The sequence below is a fragment of the Urocitellus parryii genome, chromosome 8, assembly GCF_045843805.1.
Source record: "Urocitellus parryii isolate mUroPar1 chromosome 8, mUroPar1.hap1, whole genome shotgun sequence".
Lineage (NCBI taxonomy): Eukaryota > Metazoa > Chordata > Mammalia > Rodentia > Sciuridae > Urocitellus > Urocitellus parryii.
This window is the reverse complement of record NC_135538.1, coordinates 49,959,979-49,973,629: the sequence shown is the minus strand read 5'-3', so window position 1 is coordinate 49,973,629 and position 13,651 is coordinate 49,959,979. Positions and strand designations below refer to the sequence as shown.

Below are 13,651 nucleotides of genomic sequence, written 5' to 3'. Positions count from 1 at the left end.
ATCCAGCTCTTCAAATGCCAGCATTCCCATAACCCCAACCACCCAGCCCTAATGTGGGAGAGAAAATTGAATATTGCCTCTTTAAATCTTGATATCCATCTTATGAAAAATTGGTCACCATTATACCCAAATTCACCTTAAAAGATTGCATGCTAATGTTGTTAAACAATCCCCCAAGGTCTCACAGCTTAGGTATCTGAGTTGTGATTCAAATTTGGATTTCTAAGTTAACCTTAATTACACTTTCCTTGGAAGTTCATCTTTTTTCTCTACATGATCCTATGCCTTTAATATCACCAACACTGAGCATAACACCCCTGAGGCTCACTACTATTCTTACCCTACAGGCCTGAAAGGATTTTTTCTGAGTACAATGATCTACATAAAAGTGTTGTTTTGGAAAATTAGGGTTTCACAAAACTTTGCTTATGTAAATGATTTTATGATTTTTGCATAAGGGACAAAGTTTAGGAAGGCCAAGCATATAATAAAAATTTATAGAATTAATTGAATCTGTTAAAACCTGACTGAAACTAAATGCCTATCTTTACAACCTTTCAAAGAACTGGCCTCTTTTTCAACATTTATTTTTGGCCCATGAAATTAAGACTATAAATATGCAATTTGATCTTTTCTTTTATCCACACTTTAGAGTAAAGCTGTAATTCTGCCAAAGTTTTCTCTTCTGCAAAAAGTTTAAAATTCTTACAATTATTAACATCATTATATAAAAATGAGATGCAATAGCTACATTCTGCACCCGAGTGCCTTCAATTTGACCATTTTTTTTTTGTATGACATGTGCTAGGATTTTAGAGAGAAAGATTTTTTTTTTTTACTAAGGATCTAATCAGAAGAAAAGCTTGATCTTAGCTTTCCACACAAATTGGGAGATGGAACTCATTTTGTGTTGTAAGAATTTCTAAAATTCTTTAAACTATGTCTCAGAATAATTGCCTACAGGTAAATTACTGCATGCCTGGCCTGTTTTTCCAGTAGTTCTCATTATCAATCTGCAGAAGTATTTCTATGGAAAGTATGTACCTCTCTAGGAGAATAAAAATCATTTCTTAAAAAAACATAAAAAGAAATTATAGTTATCATTAATAAAATACTAAAACTGCAAAAAAAAAAACCCAGGAAGAATTAAAGGTATTACAAGATTTAATAAAATGTGAGCAGTCCATTTTTAAAATTTTTGTGTCATTAAACTATACAATGTATTTTTTAATCATTTTTAAAAGAACAGTGATGAGAAAAATGAACAGAATGAATCATCCCCACCTCGTTTCCTTATTCCTCAGAGTTCTACTGAAGACATGTAAAATATTGGGTAATGCCTTACTATTTTCTTCTCCAGAACTCTTTTCATTTTCAAAATACATACAAATGATCATTTTTTTGCATAGCAGTTATCTATTGCCACAATAATGTTGTATATCAAAACTCCCCAAACCTAATGAGCTCAGAGCAATAGCAATTTATTTAGTTCCTAGGATTCACTTAGGTCAGCAATTGAAGCTGTGGTCAGCTAGCAAATATTTTCTAGTTTATTTCTATCTGAGGTCAACTGTAGGTCAGGTGGGATAGGATAACCTTGCCTATGGCAACTGAGCTCTGCTTCGCCCTTAACTCTGCACATCTTGTCCTCCAGAAGGCTAGCCTGGGGATATGCAAGCATTTTAATACAGCTGGGGATATGCAAGCATTTTAGTACAGCTTTTGATTCCACCATATTTTCTAAGTCATAAAGTTGAGCCTGGAATCAGTGGATGTGGCAGAACACCCTGCGCACAATGAACTGGGTAAAGAACTGTGGCCAACAATATAAGGCTTCTACTGCAATAGGCAAAACTTTGTAGATGACTTTGTCATAATGTAAACTGAGAAATGCTCATGCATGTTCATTTGTATCAATAATTTTTTTTAAATGACACGATACAAAGCATATTCTCTAATACATTGAAATTATACTAGTAATTAATAAATATGTGTGAGAAGTTTCCAAATACTTGGAAATTAAACAACATGATTTAAAATGACCATGTATTAATATAAAGTCACAAGAGAACTTATTATCTTGAATCAAGTGAAAATAAAAACCCAATGTATTAAAGTTTTTGTGAAATTCACCTAATGCAACATTTTGGCAAGTTATAGAATCAGTCTAGGTGTCCCTCAATAGATGACTGAATAAAGAAATGTATACATATGTGTATACACACACACACACACACATATATATATATATATATATATATATATATATATATATATATATATATAATGGTGTTTTACTCCATCATTAAGAAGAATGAAAGTCTGGCATTTGCTGGTGAATGGATGAAACAGGAAAACATCATGCTGAGTGAAATAAGCCAGGCTCAGAAACTCAAGGGTCAAATGTTTTCTAATAAGTGTGGAAGCTAGAGAGATGCAAGGAATTCAGAAAAATCTAGGGTGGGAGCATCTCATGAAAATAGAAGGGAGAATCATGGAAGACAGGAAGGGTAATGCTGGAGAGGTAAGAGAGATGAGAAAGCAGGGAGGAATAGCAGCATGAAATTAACCAGACTGTGAAATGCACATGTGTGAATGTATCAGAATGAACTCTACTTTTCTAAATAACTGTAATGTACCAGTGAAAAATACATCAATAAAAAAGAGGGAAATTTATAACATTAGAAGCATATAGTAGAAGAGAAAGTTCTCAAATTAATGATTTCATCTACCTAAGGAAACCACAAAGAAAAGAGCAAATTAAATATAAATCAAGAAGGAAAAATAAGAATATTAAAATAATGAAGAAAAAAATCAATGAAAACAGAAGTTAGTTATTTGATCAAATTAATTTTACCAGCTTCTAGCCAGATTCATTGGGAAAGAGATCAGTCAATATCTTCAATAACATATTTCCAATTTGAAATATATGAAAAGTATAATATATCATTACTGAGATTTCACATGAAAACATGAATTTGGCTTAAAATTTTAAAAATCAACCAATGCACCATAGTAACAGCCCTAAAGAGACCGTACAACTATTTTAATAAATGAAGAAAAAGCATTTGACAAAACTCAATATCCACTTCTAGAAAAAGCAAGAGACCAAGTAAACTAGACTTTAAATTGTACTTAAACCTAATTAAATTGTTTCTGTGCAAAGTTACAGGAATAAATGCAGTTATGTGCCAATATCAACTTGTAATTAAAATAGTATATGCAAAGATAAAATTGAGCAAAATTCAGTTTTCAAAGAAAGAATGCTATTATTTCCTTAAAGCAATGAAAGGTAAAACTGCTTCTTTTCTTTATAATTTATCAACATATAAACTAATTTTTCTTCATTAATTAAACCATTCCTCAAGCTGTTTTTCTCATGGGCATACAATAGAAACCAAAGAAATAGAGTTCATCTGTTTCGTAATAAATTACATTAAAATAATCAATAGACTTATAACAACAGACCATTCAATTAATGCCCAACTAACTCCTAAAATCAATTAAAGAAGGAATTGATAATAGAGTGTCACAGCTGTTATCAATGCTAATTTATATATCTTTAACATCATTTCTTTTTATAATGTGAACCAAAATCTGTCAATACATTAAATTAGAAATACTGAAGATCAGTTCTGGTCCTATACTGATGATACAAGATATTTACCCTTTTTATTTCTTTGCAATTTTTTGTTTGGTAAGAGATAGAGTTCCTATCAAGTATATAAAACTTAGAAAATAAAACTATGAAATGGTCAGTCAATGAAATTTCAATGCAATTTCAAACCTGGTTTTCAAACCTGGATTGATATTCTAGCAACAAACTAAACCATTAAGCATTTTAAAGTAGATAGTAAAAAAAAAAAATAGTACAGTGATTGCAAGAAAATACTCAATTTCAATTGTGAGAATTATGATTTAAGTTAAAGTACACCTTTATATACTTTTGAATTCAGATGAGTAATGAGTAATGAGTAAAAGAACATAAAATTATTGCCAATAAAATACAGAACAGTAATAGATTTCAGGATTTTCCCAAAACTTTGTCAGTCCATTCAAATTGGTCACGAGATGGCAAAATCAGTAGGTAATAGCATAATCCAGCATGACTGATCTGCACAGCAAAACTGCATGAGACGATAAGGAAAAAGTCTTGTTCTGTTCTTTTTTAGGACTTTGATAATCCATGCACAGCGGGACAATCATATTTGCAGGTTTTGAATCTGATTTACCACTGCCTTCCAGATCTAGCTGCCCAAATGAGATTCTTATAACCACAAGGCGATCTGTAAATGCATGCTTACATTCCATTTATCCCCTGGTGAGAAACACCCTACAAAACTCACAGTCCTAGGCAGATGATTATTCTCTTCATAATCTTTTGCTAGACCTAACATTATATTCATCCACTTTTAGAACTTCTCCTAAGAAATGTGGAGAGGGTCCCCATCTGCCTATGTAAAAATAAGTATTTTGGCAAAAATACTTACTTTGCTAAAATACATAATCTTATGAAGAATATTTCGCAAAGACCCACATTTGTTTTATCGGTTTCTTCCACCAGCAATGTCTTCTCTATTTAACCACCTTCAACTTTTTAAAATAAAATAACTCTATGGTAGGAAGAGGCCATTTAAAAGAATGTTAGTAAAACTTTTAATGATAAGTGGTGAATATCAATTATCCAGCTTCTGCCACAATTCCAAACTTAAAAAGAGTACAGATGTGGAGTCCCTAATTCAGTGGAACAAGTGGACCAGATGCTACCAGGCTAATTCATACCAATCTTTAAATATATTCTCTGGCACAGTAAAGGATAATGACTGAAAGATTCACTGGAAAATTATGTTTTCTAAATTGAATTATAACATAATATCTTAATTTGACTGAGAGTTTCCCACATACATATTAAAACTTCAATATAGTAAATAGACCCAAAGAACCCTCAAGTATCTGTGAGAAAACTATGTTTAAAAAAAGAATGCAAGGAGATGGAAAAATTATAGTTGGAACTTAAGAAAAGATATAGATATTAAAACATGGTGGAAGATGCATTAAAAGAATGTAAAATGTGACCAATTTATCTCCAGGCACATTGTATTAATTGTCTACCTAGGTGCGATCAAGTAATTCAGAGGCAGCACCAAGCTATCATAATAGGCATTAGGGCATTTGCATATTTATGGTCTGAGTCATAGAGACAGCTATAAAAACAAGTCTATGCAGAATCTGGAAAAGAAATAAACAGTTGGGGAGCAAGGATGTGTTTTAATGTACATGTTATTAATGGATTTAGTTATGCAGCATATTCACTTAAAACATCTGTTTCTCAGTTGCTCTCCATGTGCAGTGGTATGATTATTAGTGGCCTTGTTACTTCCCAAAATATAAAGTTTGTTATTAACTTTGATAAGTATATAATTTCACTTTGCTTTTTCCATATGTATTGCTGACATATGACATAATGCTTACTTCTATTTCAATTTGGCACTACTTTCTATTGTTTTTGGAGAACAACTGAATTCACATTTTGAATATTTCCCAGGTGGATTATGAAGTACACAACCAGAACTAAAGAAAATCTCCAGCACATTTCTGTAATATTGTAGGGTCTGTGAAATAATGGATAAATATAAAATGTATTGACTCTGAAATAATAAAAAGGATTTTTGACTCTGAAACAATATAAAGGATCTTTTTACCTCAAAAAAGTCATGAAATTTAAAATAATATGTCATGAAGTATGTAGAGGAATTAAAACATGCTCTGAGTTCATTCAGATGATTCTAGAAGCTATGATAAGAAAATCAATATGGATTGTACTTATATTCCTACAATCTCACCCTAAAATAATTAGTATATACTATGGGAAGCATGGGGTTCCATAAAAATGGGTTATTTTGTTTTTAGCACTCTTTTGTATATGGGAAATGGCAAGCTTTTCCTTCTTTCTCACTCTTCTCACTTGCCTCCCATTTTTACCATTTGGCAGTGTAGACTAGACCATTAGTTGTGGACTTGGATGGTTTGGGGTTTTTTTTACCTTTCTCTTTGAAGACTTTGGCAATTTTCAAAGGTTTCTTAAGTGTCTGTGCTGTATGCTGAGCATATAGTGGCATGTGCTTAGTGGAAGGCAGCAGAGACTGGGCACGGCAACTCAAAAACCCAGAAGACAGATGCTCTTCTAGTTTTCTGCTGCTGAAGAACGAATTTCTGCAAACTTAGTGGCTAAACACAACACTCTTTTGTGCACAGTTCTGTAGGCTGAAAGTCAGGAGCAGCACGGCAGCAACCTCTTCTCAGGGTATCATAGGGCTGAAATCAAGAGGTTGGCTGGGCTGAAATCTTATCTAAAGGTTCTCAAGGCAACTCCCAAGGTCATTCTTTCAGTGAATTCAGTCTTTTTTTTTTTTTTTTTGAGATTGTAGGATTAAGGTTCCTTTTTTCTTGCAAGTTATCCACAAGCATCTTGAGAAAGTACCATGCCTCTTATCACTAGCACAGAAAAATATCGAAGTTCAAAATTCGAAGTACAGTTTCTACTGAATTGAAGTCACCTTTATACCATGATAAAGTAGAAAAATCCTAAGTTCAATCATTAAAAGTTGGGGACCATTTGCACTTCATTGATTACCACTCTTTTCTCTCCTGCCAGTATCTACAAACTCCTACTTTCTTGTCCTCATGCTACAAAAAAAAACAAATAATTATTTTTCTTGACAATATCTACTACCCTCCTCATCTAAAAGTTCACTCTTTCTGTCACATCCCTAAGTCATTGTGACATAGGAAAAAAGTGAGAAAGCTCTGAAAGCAGATCCAGAGATGTTGGTTTTATTGTCCCCCTCGAATATGACCATTCACCACTCTGTCACTTAGTCTCTGAGATTCAATTTCCCAATTTTCAGATGGAATTTACAGACCATTCAATAGCACTCTCTGTGAGGCATGGTAGAAAATATGGTATTTTCCTTTCAGCATTTTAAGTGTGAAGGGCATCATTTGAATACAATGTATTTATATTCCAGAGTTCTATCCTTTGTCCTCTTATAATTTTACTTAGAGGATCTGAGAGAGCTCTTAGTGTAACAGTTTCAGTAACCATATTTCCATCTCAAGCCCTATGTCTATCACACTGGAAATTATTATTACAAAATTGTCTATGAAGAATCCAAGATTACTTGAAAACAATTTAAAATGGAATTTCCCATAAAATCTAGTTCTTCAAATTCTTTTTTTTTTCCTTTAATTTTTATTGTTGGTTGTTCAAAACATTACATAGTTCTTGACATATCATATTTCACACTTTGATTCAAGTGGTTTATGAACTCCCATTTTTACCCCATATACAGATTGCAGCATCAAATCAGTTACACATCCACTGTTTTACATATTGCTATAATGAAAGGTTAATAAAATAGATACTTGTCACTCTGTTTTTCTATATGCTTAACAAAACACTGTTGAAATCTTGTTCCCAGCATGTGTTGTCCCCAACTGTGAACTGTTTGCTAATCTTGTTCCCAGAATGTGCTGTCCCAAACTGCCAAACTGCAGGATACACTCCCTCACTCGGTTGCAGGCAAACTGCTCACTCGCCCTGACCTGTCAATGAACTTCCCTCCCTGCCCTCTCCAAGAAAAGTATATAAGCTCTGCTCAAGCTGTTCTCAGGGCTCCATCTCTCTTTGCTATAGAGAGCTCTGGGCCCTAGCATGCTGGTCTCCAAATAAACCCTCCCTTCTGCTGTTGCATAAGACAGTCTCTTGTGGTCTCTTTCTCCGACGTTTGCCGGACCCTTACATTTGGTGCGTTGGCCGGGAACTGCGCATCGCCGGACAGGGAGACCTCAACAAGACTCCTTTAGGGGGGTAAGTAAGGCGCCTTATCTTCTTCTTCTTCTTCTCCTCCTCCTTCTTCTCCTCCTTGTTTTTCCTTTGCGATCGCACAGCTTCTGGTTTTTGGCTCAGAGAAGAGCGAAAGCTCTCAGAGCTTCTGGTTTTTCGGTTTAGGTTGGCAGAATGTGGTTGCTAGCGGAGAGCGTAAGCTCCCCCTGGCGGTGGTGACAGACGTGTCAAGAAGCCACAGGCCACGGTCTTTCAAGGGACGCTTTGAAAGACTCTGGGGGGGACGGAGGTGCCCCCATCTGGGAGGGATGGAGGTGCCCTCATCTGTATTCTGCTGCCAACCCGTCTGGTCTTGCCGGCAATTCTTTCTCTCAGGTTGAATTCACTGTCTGTTTTTAATCTTTGCCTCTGAACTTGTGTTACATGTTTACTGTTTACTGTGTGTCTGTGTTTGTGTCACATTTGTATTGTCCCTGTCTTTGTTCAAGTAACTTTCATTATGGGACAGAGTCATTCACTGGACTGAAGTCCACTTAAGGGCTCAGAATCTTTCTTTTTCAGTAAAACGCCAGACCTGGCAGACTCTCTGTGCCTCAGAATGGCCTGCCTTTGGAATTGGATGGCCTCCAGAAGGATCTTTCTACTTCCCACTAATTTAAAAAGTCAGAGATATTGTCTTTGTCTTTCAGCTGGGGCCACATAGCCATCCAGATCAACAGCCGTATATCTTAACTTGGCAGAACCTCTGTGAATCTCCTCCTCCGTGGGTGAAGCCTTTTCTTATCCCTGCTCCTACCCCTCCCCCCACGATTCTATCTCTCAAACCCTCCGCTCCTTCTCCATCCTTTGTTCTCCCTGAGTCTCAAGATTTGACTCTGCTGGACTCTCCTCCCTTTCCTTATCCCCTGCCTTCGTTCCCCAACCCCCAACACCCTCTAAATGATTCCCCTGCTGCTGACTCAGCTTCTCCACCACTGGAGGAGGTTAAGCCGGCCCAGTACCCTCCAGATGACTCCCCCATGGCACACACAGCCCCGCCTCCCCAGGAAGAAACTGGCCCAGCTAAAAGAACTCAAAAGAGAATCCTCCTGAAAACTAAAAAAAAATTCCTCGGACCAGATGGGCAACCGACACAACTTCCCCTTGAACCAACCCAACTGGGACCCCAACACCTTTGAAGGTAGGGAGCATCTGTCCACTTATCACGGGGCTCTAATAGCGGGTCTCCGAGCAGCCACTAATTTGGCCAAGGTAAGAGAGATTATTCAAGGGCCTGATAAATTTCCCTCTATGTTTCTAGAGAAAATTATGGAGACCTATAGGAGATATACTCCTTTCAATCCTCAGGCAGAGGATCAAAAAACATCTGTCACGATGACCTTTATTGGGCAAGCTGCCCTAGATATTAAAAGAAAGTTACAACGCTTAGATAGATTACAAGATATGACTTTGAGAGATTTAGTCAGAGAAGCTGAGAAGGTATACTATAAGAGAGAAACTGAGGAAGAGAAGGAACAAAGGAGGGAGAAAGAAAGGGAGGATGAAAGAAACAAAAGACAGACTGAGACATAGGCCGAAAGTTAAGAAACAGGGAGACAGAAAGGGATACCTGGGTCCATGCCAAAAGCCACCTCTGGCCTCAGATCAATATGTCTACTGTAGAGAAAAAGGAAACTAGGCCAAAGAGTGCCCTAGAAAGAAACAGCCACGCCAGCCAGCCATTTTAACTCTGGAGGATGACTAAAAAAAAGTAAACTTTGAAAAGGATTCAGGGGCAATATACTCAGCCCTTAAGGCCCCATTGGGCCCTCTATCAACTAAAAGGTCTCTAATTCAAGAGGCTAACGGCAGTAAATATCGGGCTTGGACAACTAGGAGGACCATGGACCTGGGGAAAAAAAAAAAAAAGTCCATCACTCCTTCCTAATGATCTCAGAATGCCCAGTCCCATTGATGGGCAAAGATCTGCTCACCAAACTCCGGGCCAAAATAACTTTTAACCCTGAAGGCCCCCAAATGAAATTTCTAAATCCTTCAGTAAAAACTCCTATAGTCATGGCTTTAACTATGTCAGTAGAAGATGAACATCAACTCTTCACACCCCCCAAGACTGATCAAACAGGCAAGCTATTCCAGAAATGGATAACAGATTACCCAGATGCCTGGGCAGAAACTGTTGGGTTAGGCCTAGCCATAAAACAACCTCCAATAACAGTGGAGTTAAAAACCTCAGCCTCCCCAATTAATATTAAACAATATCCTCTGAGCAAAGAAGCTAAAAATGGGATAAGGCCCCATATTCAGAAATATCTGGCCTTAAGGGTCCTAAGACCCTGTCAATCAGCCTGGAACATTCCCCTGCTACCAGTAAAAAGGCTAAAAACTGGGGACTATCGCCCCATTCAAGACCTAAGAGAAACCAACAACAGAGTGTAGGACATTCACTCCACAGTACCTAATCCGTACAATCTGCTTAGCACCCTGAACCCTGAGCAAAAATGGTACACTGTCCTGGACTTAAAAGATGCTTTCTTTTGCTTGCCTCTGCATAAAGATAGTCAGTTGCTGTTTGCTTTCAAGTGGGTAAACCCAGAAACCAGAATGTCTGGTCAACTAAAAAACTCCCCCACTCTCTTTGATGAAGCCCTCCACAGAGATCTCAACAACTCAACCCCGAAGTCACCCTGCTTCAATATGTGGATGACCTGCTACTGACAGCCAATACCAAGGAAAACTGTGAGTCTGGGACCCAAGCACTATTATCCGAGCTTCTGCCAAAAAGGCCCAAATTTGCCAGCAAGAAGTAATCTTCCTGGGCTATTCCCTTAGGGGCGATAAACAATGGCTCACTGAGCCCAGAAAACAAACCATTGTGCAGATACCACCCCCATCTAACAAGAGGGCAAATGAAGAGGCTAAATTGGCAGCCCTAAACGGAGTAACCATGTTAACACTTTCCACACCGGGGGAACATAAGAACACTGACACTGAACTCCTCGACTTTACTGAGCCCAGCCTGCAATTTCAGAAAGCCCTACACTACGTTAAAAATGTACATCAACTCACTCACCTTGGTTCAAAGAAATTGCAGGCATTCCTGAAGGATCAAGAACAGAGTTTTCCAGTAACCGGCTCACAGCGAAAGGAAATAGCTGAACGGGTAACAAAAGCCTGTCGGGTCTATCAATTGGTTAATGCTTACCCCTCCAAGCTGCCTGTAGGAAGGTGCCTTCGAGGAACCAGACCAGGACAATTTTGGGAAGTGGACTTTACTAAAATTAAGCCAGCAAGGTATGGACTTAAATATCTCCTAATCTTTGTAGATACATTTTCAGGATGGATTGAAGCCTTCCCCACAAAAAAGAAACGGTGCAAATAGTAGTCAAGAAGATCCTAGAAGATATTTTTCCGAGATACGGCCTGCCTAAGGTAATAAGGTCTGATAATGGACTGGCATTCGTGGCCCAGGTAAGTCAGGGGTTAACCAGGACCCTGGGGATTAATTGGAGGTTACATTGCGCTTATAGACCCCAGAGCTCAGGACAGATAAAAAGAATGAATAAAACCATTAAAGAGACCTTGACGAAATTAAGCTTGGAGACCGGCATAAAAGATTGGACTATGCTCCTGCCTTATGCACTGTTTTGTACAAAAAAAAATATTCCCTCTGTTTCTTTGTGTAACCTCACCCCCTATGAAATTCTCTATGGTGCCCCTCCTCCAGTAAGGGACCTAACCCCAACTCTAAGACCTAACAATCCCTTCCACACCCCCTTGCTTGACAGACTTAAAGCTCTTGAAAGAACCCAGAGATACCTATGGAAACAGCTGGCCACTACCTACCAACCTGGGGACGAAGGGACTCCACACCGATATCAAGTAGGAGACTTTGTCTACGTAAGACGACATCAGGTGTCATCCCTAGAACCCCGCTGGAAAGGACCATACCAGGTGCTACTTATAACACCTACAGTGGTAAAGGTAGATGGAATCACTTCCTGGATCCATGCCTCTCATCTCAAGCCTGTGCCCTATCCAGACTCTGGCTGGAAATTGGAAAAGACTGGTAACCCTCTCAAATTGCGCCGAGTGGATAGGGCTATAGTTTCTCCCCTTGACCACCAGTAGTCCTAACCCTCATCAGCCCGTTCAGTAACAATGGCTGATCATAAATCCTACTGGACAGGAAGTATGGTCTATCTCACATACATCCCCCTTAGGGACCTGATGGCCATCTCTCCACCCAGACATTTGTCAATTGGCTATAGGTCTTTTCTATTGGGTATCCCTGATGAAGAGGATCCCACTAAAATTCCACTAAATCCCTTCCATACCATAGATAATAGAAACAAACATTATGGATGTAGGGACACGAGAGCCAGATGCAGGTTGGCTAACCTAGATGACTATGTTTGCTCTGCAGACTATCAAAGCCACAAACAGTCACGGCTGTGTGGGGGAAAAACCGACTTCTGTAAGTCATAAGGATGTAAACATACAGGGGCTACCTGATGGAACCCAAACCTCCGCCAGTTCTCAGACCATTGCCCCCTTGCTGAAGTAACAGGTACTGAGGTATCTCTCCACCCATTCACTCCTCTCTTCTCCTGTCAGTGCCCACACCGGGTCCCACCAGGTCCTCTTACCAGCTAACCCAAAGCTCAAACCAGCTGAGGAGAGCCCTCAGACCCCTATCCAAGATATAATGAAAATGGCCTTTAAAATTACTTTATCATTACTAAAAACAGGTTACTAAAAATTTAAAGTCCCTCACAGGCTTTTTGGGATACTCACTCCAGTCTTCTCATCTGTTCTACCTGTTCTACTACTCAAGTTTTTGTTGCTAGGAAAATCCCAAACCCCTTTCCCATTATTCTTTTACATCTCTCCTTCCTCATTCTCAGATCCACGGAGCTGCTCTCAGCACCGCCTTCCCCGTCCTCCCCCTCTATACCAGGTCCACAGAAAAGTCTTAACTGACCTTCTCCAGAAGTCTTCACTATGGCTGACTTCAGGACTTCAGCAAAAGAGTCCCTATAAAAGAGTTCAGTATAGATAAACCTCCTCTTTTCATGTTGCCCTGTTCTACTTGGCCACTGGCTAGCAAAATCAGCACTCCTAAGCTAGACACCCCCTTACTAGTTTTTCACAAAATATGTGAACAAGGCCTCTGGCCTTGAGCTGGGACTTCACAGAGATGGCTACATTTCTAAGATAAAAAAAGTTATCAACTGGGCTCCATGGTAACAGCTGGCAAGGGAAAAAAAAAATTCTCCCCCTCCCAGGTGTCCTTGAAAAGTTAACTTGCCCATAACAGAGAAAAAAAACAAAAACTGCTTTTTGTGAACTTCTGCAGACTGTAAACTTCTGAGTCCCTTCCGTTACTTGTTGAGTACAAAATTCTGAAACTACCTAAACTTGGGGTTCAAGGGATTAATTGATTACAACAGAAGGTTACAACCAAATAGGACTGTTTCCCTGTCTTCAGTGCTATCTTAGGTGCCTTGCCTTGTCCGTCCCTACAACAGTATAATTCTATATACTTAAACATTATTTATGTTTTCATAAAATAGTCAACAGATGTGATTAATTATGTAATGGTGCAGATGTTTCCCAGAGTGCTCTATCATGACGCAGGTTCATTTAAAGATCAAATAGAGGGGCATACAACCCGGTTCCGCCGGGAACCTATATCCCTCACTTTAGCCATCTTATTAGGAATGGGAATTGCTGCAGGGGTGGGCACAGGGACCACTGCCCTGGTCCATAGGACACAACAAATGACCCAATTAGAAACAACAATGG

The 13,651-nt window shown here is 38.5% G+C and overlaps 1 pseudogene; it reads left to right on the top strand.

The window, feature by feature from the left end:
• Positions 1-6,482: 6,482 nt before the first annotated feature.
• Positions 6,483-12,822, top strand: LOC144256421 (uncharacterized; annotated as a pseudogene).
• The last annotated feature ends 829 nt before the right edge of the window (positions 12,823-13,651 follow it).